Genomic DNA, 7,802 nt, shown 5'->3' with positions numbered 1-7,802 from the left:
AGCCAGATGATGGATCCTACCAGGAGAATCAGACGTGACAGGGGGAGGTGAGGCTGCCGGAGTGGCCACCACTGAACCTGAGGACGAGGGGCAGATGCGGTCAGCTGCCTCAGCTCAGTGTGTGCATGTGTGTGTCGGTGTGCGCGTGTACAGACATGTTATATGTTAGCGTTTGTGTAAGTGCTCTAATGCCCCTGTCTGTGGGTGGCTATGTTGGCACGTCTTTCCTTTTGTTAAATCCCTTTTTTCACATTCTCCATCTGGACATGCGGTATTTCGTTAGCCGTGGATTGTAACGGTTTTATTTTGAGAGCTGACAAAATATCAGCCGTGTTTGATTTTTTAATGTTTGTCGTGTTTGTCATTGGAACTTCCCAAAACTGTAACAGATGCCATACAACACATGTTGCGGTTGAGATAACCAAATCAAGTTGAACGTGTACAAGTTAAATTAAAGTGGAGGAAATTAAATGTTCATAGAAGATATGTCAGATTTTGACATTTCATCCTTAATTTCCTTTCGTGTAGCCACAGATGAGTCCATCATGTGTTTGATTTGTAAGTTTTAATTATTTAAGAGGAAAAGAAAGAAGGAAAAGGAAAAGAAGAACGTGTTTAAAAGCTTTTAGTGGGCTCAGCATATTGTTTTGTCATTTCTGGCATGACCAGCTTGATCTTGTGATACCAGCTGGATGAACGCTTCCTTCTTGCCCTGCGGCGTCCTGCTGTGCCATTGCTTCAACCAGACACTGTGATGGTAAGTGACTGCTGTAATTGTTCTGCTCCCAGCTCTTACACTTCTGCCTTCCAACTGGCTCCTTCCTCTTGGTCGTGCCACATCGCCCTCATGGGCCCTCTTGGCATGAACCCGCGCCCCGGCCCCCCCGAGCACAGAGATTTAATACAACTCTACAGCTTGATGGGATGTGTAATTTCTCTCGGATTAATACCTATTGATAACCGTGGCTCTTACAGAACCCTCCTCCCTGTATCAATGCAACCGGGAGTATTACAAATTAATAGCATTCTGCACTTGCTGGTGTGTTTGATGTTATAAATAGATTCCAGTGTTTTTTCGCTTAGCCAAAAATAATCTATTATTTCATTAATCACATTTTTCAACTTACCTCCAGTGGTATGTTTAGCGGTATGCAGATTAAGATGTCTGCAGGCACACCAGCACAATGATATAAATATGATTTTGTTCATGGTTCTCAAAGTAATGATTTTTGTTGGTTTCTTGGCAGAAATAATTTCCTAGTTTTTAGTTTACTTAGCTATTTATTTTTTATATCATTTGAAAATGTTCCAGAGTAAGCTACTGATATGGTGGTTGAAGTCTGCACTGTGGATATTTCAAGCCCCTGAGCAGATAAAACCAAAACCATGTGGCTGGAAAAGAAGATGAAATTTGGAGAATATGTGTTTTTGCCTGTGCAATTAAAATGACTGGAATTTGAATGTGTTTTCCTTTTTTTAGATCACTAAAGAGATATTTAGTAAAAAATTGGAAAATAGGAAAATACTGTTGACAGCCATTGTACACAAGATGAGTATCTAGATCACTGTATCAGTGTTCACTTAGCAGTCAGTGTGTTTTCTTCATCGTCATCTATCTGAGAGATTATGCATGAATTCAAATGCTCTTGTTGCCTCATGTAGCCTGGCTGACTATGCCAGCACGCACGCACACACACACACACACACACACACACACACACACACACACACACACACACACACACACACACACACACACGCACACACACATGCAAACACACGCACAGGAAAACAAACAGAGGCGAGGGGAGAAAAGGAAGTCGGGAGGAGGCTTGCTCAATGTACTGTACATCAAATATTAAATTGTTTACCATGGCAAATAGTCTCATCTCAGCCCAGTCTGTTTGAAGTGACAGCCATTGCAGCGAGCGGTGTGTAAAGTGGATCAGCCCTCGTCGTGTGGTGGGGACCTGCTACTGTAACTGAGAGACTCATTTACCATTCACACTGTTGTGCCTTTTCTTCACACACTCTTGCTGGAGAGGCAGCCACTCTGCATTACTCAGGACAGACGTTGATGTCTTTCCTTTGGGTTGTTAACGTTGGAGCCCTGTCGTGGTCCCTGTCCGTACGTCTATGTAATAATGTGATACAGTGAAGAGGAGGAGGAGAGGAGGAGGAAGATCAGAGAGGGATAGTGAAGTGTTCTTCAGAATGAAATGTTTCAAACGATTCAATCCATCACCAGGCCATTATTTCACCTATAGGGTATGAATATACACAAACACGACACACACACACATGTGCATATACACACGTATGTACACGTGCAGCACACACACCGGACCCCAACCTCAGGGATTTGTGCGTCTGGCTCTCATCTCGCCTAAACACCAATAGTCAAGTCAGGAACCTGGTAAATAATTCAACGTATTTACCTGCTCCTCTCTTCAAGATGTATAATGTTTGTATTGAGGTGCGAGTAAATGAATAAATAAATAAATAAATGAAGCACTGGGTGAACATATGAATGCATAAATAAGTAAAAAGGAGCAGCGAGGCGAGGTGGGCCGCTGTGTCAGCCAGAGGTAATGTTGCCATCTTCTGGTTTTGGGGTCAAACTTCAGGGAAGGAGACATCTTTTTTTTTTCTGCGCCTGAGACCTTCAGGACTCCATCTTTCACTTTTCTTTATTTGATTATCTTTATTTGTTCAGAACTGTCCCAAAGGAAATGAAAGTTTAAAAGGTAAAAGGTAAGTGGCACTGTTTATATTTTCTGTACAATTTTGGCCGACTCATCTCTTGTGAGGTCCAGTCAGCGTGAACTGTCACCAAGGTCCCTGCTCCTTTCATTCGAATTTTCTACAAATCATAAATAAACATCATCAATGAAATTATGCTGATCTTGTTGTGCACGATATACATTTTAGACCGGGGGTTCAAGGCCCCACTTTGAGGCGATGTCACGCGTTGTTGCCAGAATTCAGATGCCTCTCTTGTTCATCTAATTTGCATGTATGATTATCCACATATGCCCTCCTGTTCCATGACTGCTCCGAATATGATCTCTGCAGTGGCAGGGTGTTAATTGGCTTGGCCCCGCGGTGTGTATGTGCACTGGTGTGTGTCTGCGTGTGTGTCTGCACCGCCACACAAATGTTTGCGTATGTATATGTCAGCGTGTTGACAGCGTGAGCAGTGTCGGAGGCTCTCTCCGCGGCCCGGCACATGTGGCCCTCCTCCGGTCCGAGTGGCTCCTTCCCCTGTTCCTAACATGCGCTCTGTGCCTCCCCCGCCCTGTCCAGCCCTGCTCGGCTCTCCGAGGCCCAGTGTGCAGCAAACGGGGGCCCTTACCAAGGAGCCAGCACTTTACTGCAGCTCAGGAGAACATGTTCGATTCTGTAGACATTCAGGTGGAGCTGCAAGGTCATTTATTACTGTGGTGAGGATATGATCGTGCTATTTCTTTGTAAAACATGTTGTCTAAATGTGATATTTAAAGCAAAATGTGAAGATGTACTGTATATCCATATCATAAATACTGCACAGAGCTGGATTCAATTTTTTTTTTATAAATAAGAGCCACGCTTTTTGGCTCATTTATCTTCCATTTATCTTTCGCTAAAATGTCTGTGTCCAATTTAAATGAAATTCTGTCAAAGTGGGCTATAATCTTGGTTCAGTAAGGTTCAGTCATAGTTGTACTTTACCACAACCATTACCTTGTTTCCCAGTCACGGTCCTGTGGCATTTGTGGTCATTCCATTGTTCTTCACCCGGACGTTCCCGTGGGATGTTTGCGTGTCTTCCTCTGTGGCGTCCGGTTCACCAGCCGTGTTCTCATCATGTGGCTGTGCAGCGGTCGGGCCTTGGTTTTACCTGTGAGCTCGACATGGTGAACAACACCAGAGGTGCTGTGACTTTCTGTGTCACGAGCGTTTGTGTGACTTTCCTGTGCGTGTTGTGTGTAGTTTTTTGTGGGGTCGGTGTGGGGGTGCTGAAAAAGCGGGATGCCGTGCTGAGTGGGCACATGCCCCAGAAAGTGCCAGAAGACAATCAACACTGCCACCAAACACACACAGACACACACAGCAGATACACACACAGACACAAACACACACACCAGACACACACAAATACAGGCGCTTGCCCTCCCTCTCTCATTCTCCTTTCTCCTGTCTATCTTTTTCCCTGTGTCCCTCCTTGCTCCTTTTTGCCTGCGGCAAGACAGCTGTGTCCATCAGGCCATGAGGCCTGTGACATGGGTCACACACTAAGAACCCACTAAGATCATGGCAGCGGAGCAGCTCTTCCAGCTGTTTGTGCAGGGAGGAAATGTGTGGAGCTTCCTCATGACTCTAACACAAACTGAATAAAATCAGTTTTTCACAGTGATTAAAACAAGAAACACACTGTCTAACTCTTTCAGTCATCACTCATCATATAAAGATCAAAGATTTACAATATCCTCAGTTATTAACATTGCTTTTACTAATGCTGTGATTTGTAACTCAAGATATTTTGGTTGAGTAATTGTGATTGTGTAAAGTAAAACTAAGAAATGAGTGGTTGCCTCTCAGAAAGTCTCCGAGCTACTTATTGCGACTGACACAGTGAATAGTGTGTTAATATGAAAAGAGGAAAATTGGTTTAAAAAAAACATGAGTGAATTGTAAATATAATGAGATAGATCAAAAAGACTGATAAAAGATTTTCTTTCTTTCATTTGCAGTTTGCAGGCCTCACTTCACTCTATTAAAGGCTTTAATGTGGAGCTGCCAGCAACAGAAGTACCAATGTTTTGAAAGGTTCCACAATAATGAGTGGACCATCATGGTGGCCTCTGAATAAGATCCATTATGATTTCATGGCTGGTTGAGCAGATTATTAACTGCGGGCTCTTTAAAAGGTGTTGTCAGCTTCACTTAGAATTACCTGGATTTCTTCTATTTGATGTTACACATGATGAAGGCTGGAATTGTACAAAAGATGAATCAATCACAAAATGTCCCATTTTTTAAAAGCAAGGCAAAGAGAAAATATTTTTTTCTTACCGATGCAAGTCAAAATGCTTCTGATAAGATAAAATTTGTAGACTTCAAATCCAACAGAAAATGTATTATAATAATAAATCAAGGCAATTGTAAAGATTCGCAAACATATGAAAATGTTTTAAAATGGAAAGAACAAAGCATAACATGATTTTAAAAGATTATTATCCAGAATCTAGTCCCTCACTGCCACTGAGTTCATTTAAATTTGTATTCTGATTGCAGAAAATGAAAAATTTATAAACACAGTCGTCCCTGAAAAATCTTGATTAGCTGCACAGGACTTCAGGAGTAATCATAACAAGCAAAATTATCTTTTTGAAAAAAAGAACCACTAAAGAGGGCTTGAAGACATACCTACAAAATAAAGGTTGTCACAGGGTCCTGCTCCTGAAATCTATGATTTATGCATTCGATGAAATTATCAAATTTTTGAATTTGAAACTCTGTATTTTTTTTTTTTTTTGCATCAATTAATTCTCCTAATTTACAAAAATAATAAAAGCGCAGTCATTCATAAAACATCATTTGACTTTTTAATAATTGTTATCGTATAATCTCATCTGCTTTTATTGCACATTTCAAAAGGATGAGGAACGCAAGTTTGTCTCCTTGAATGCAACATTACATTGTTTTCTCTGGAATCTCTCTGTTTACATTTCTCTCCGTCTCAATCGATGCATCTGGACTTTGTTTACATTGCTGCCCCGTTTCCACGTGCCTCTGTATTTCTAGTAAAAATATTGTCACAAATTGCCACAGCTGCTCAGGCTGACTCTGGGTCGGGCTTTGAGGAGCAGCTACAGGCTTTGCTCTAACAGCTCTGTGTGTTTGATGTTAGGGAACTGGACCCCCCCCCACCCCCTCCAGTTCTGGAGCACAGTCCCAGAGTAAACACTGTGGTCTGGAGGTTAACTCGCAGAGCAGCGTATAGCCTGAATGCTGAAATCCATACGGCTTCAATGGAGGTGCCTCTCTCTCTCGCTCTTACTCACTCACTCGTCTCGCCATCTCACCCGCTATTCATTCACTGCTTTCTCTCTCTCTCCTGCAGCTTTTGTAACTTTGTGTAGTGAGGCAGTGTGCACTCTCTCTCTCTCTCTCTCTCTCCCCCTTTATCTTTCCCTCTTCCCTCGTCCCTCTGTCCCTGGTCCTCTCTCTCCGTCCCCTTTCACATCTGAACAGAGCGGTGCTCCCTGTGACCTGTGCTTGTCAGTGTTAATTGTATGGGTTTAATTACAAAAAACACATTAAGCACATTGAAAGGGCTTTAAATGAAATCCTTCCTCCTCCTCCTCAGACCAAACGTCCACGATTTAGATGTGGCCCAGGCCGGTATCAGCTACACGAGTCAGATTAGATGCTGCCTCTCACTTGACCACAGCCTGTCTTTTACTCAGCTGTCTGTCTGAGGCTTTTACAGGCTGCTTAGATGCTCTTAGGACAAGGCGGCTTGATCCGTATGATGCACCCACTCACTGCCGCGAATGAGAATGATTTACTGCTCGGGTGCCTCTGGAATAAACTGTAAAAGAAGTTGTAAAAGTGGTCCTCCTCAAATAATAATTCTGTGAAAGGGATACATCTGATACTGTTTTAAAAGGTATTCAAGGATTTTTGTTTTTTTCCAAATACCAAAAAACAAACATGTTATTGTTTGATTTATTAGCTTGATGTCAGGTTTATGCACAGAAATCAAACCTGGGGAAACTACATTGGCATACATTTCCTAAATGTAAATACTCATATCTGGAAAAGAAATGCTCACCATTGCAGAGACAGATTTTTAACTCAAGTTTAAATTCCAGTTCAAATTTAATTTCCACATTATAAAATGTGCTTTTATAATAAACCATGAATTGAAATAATTCTGATCCATTTGACTCCAGTGATTTGTGCAGCAGCCAGTGGAGCCCTGTTTAATCAGAAGGATTTGTCATGTGATTGACGGACTGTTGACAGCGGTATTGGGGCAGTATTTAGCAAGGTCTCAGGACCCCCGTGGCTGAAGTGAATTTTATGGAGACACTGGAGGGTCGCTGGCATGGCAAGAAGTCGGGCAGTGTTTTAAAGCTGATGCAAATGAAGGTATTTCATGTTGACATCTCACCGTCTGGGGTGTGATAGTTGATCACTTTGTGCATGGTGGGAAAACAAAAGTGCAAGCAAGCCAAGCCTACAGCATTGTGTGTGTGTGTGTGTGTGTGTGTGTGTGTGTGTGTGTGTGGGTGTGTGTGGTTACACCCACCAGTGTTCCTCTCTGTGTCTGCGAGCAGAGTAGAGTACATTAACAGACCTAATTTACAATGTATGGACTCTGTGGACTGGAACTTTTGGAGTTAGGGAGATAGTTATGCGCTTGGTTAACAAAGCTTGGATTGAAAATGGGGCCAATGGCTGGTGGTGATCTGGTGTCTCTAATTATGAGTTATTAGATTTTTTTAAACTGGGCTTTATATATTGTGCAATTATTAGTGTGTAATGTTAATATGATTTTGAATAAAAGGATATAAGTAAATCTATTAAAAAAACTGTTTTAAGTTTAAGAATTGTATGAGTTTAATATTAATACCTGATTCAGGTTTACCACTCAATACTGACTGTGCATATACTGACCGCGATTATTAATATCTGAAATTGAGTAATTTACTTGGATGCTACATATATCACTTGATTTTATTTATTTATTTACTAATTTTGTTTGTTTATTTGTTTTTTCTTTTATGGCATATCCTTCCAGCAAATTCCTG

Source organism: Pleuronectes platessa, chromosome 14, assembly GCF_947347685.1.
Source record: "Pleuronectes platessa chromosome 14, fPlePla1.1, whole genome shotgun sequence".
NCBI classification, from domain to species: Eukaryota; Metazoa; Chordata; class Actinopteri; order Pleuronectiformes; family Pleuronectidae; genus Pleuronectes; species Pleuronectes platessa.
Note: the sequence above shows the minus strand (reverse complement) of the source record.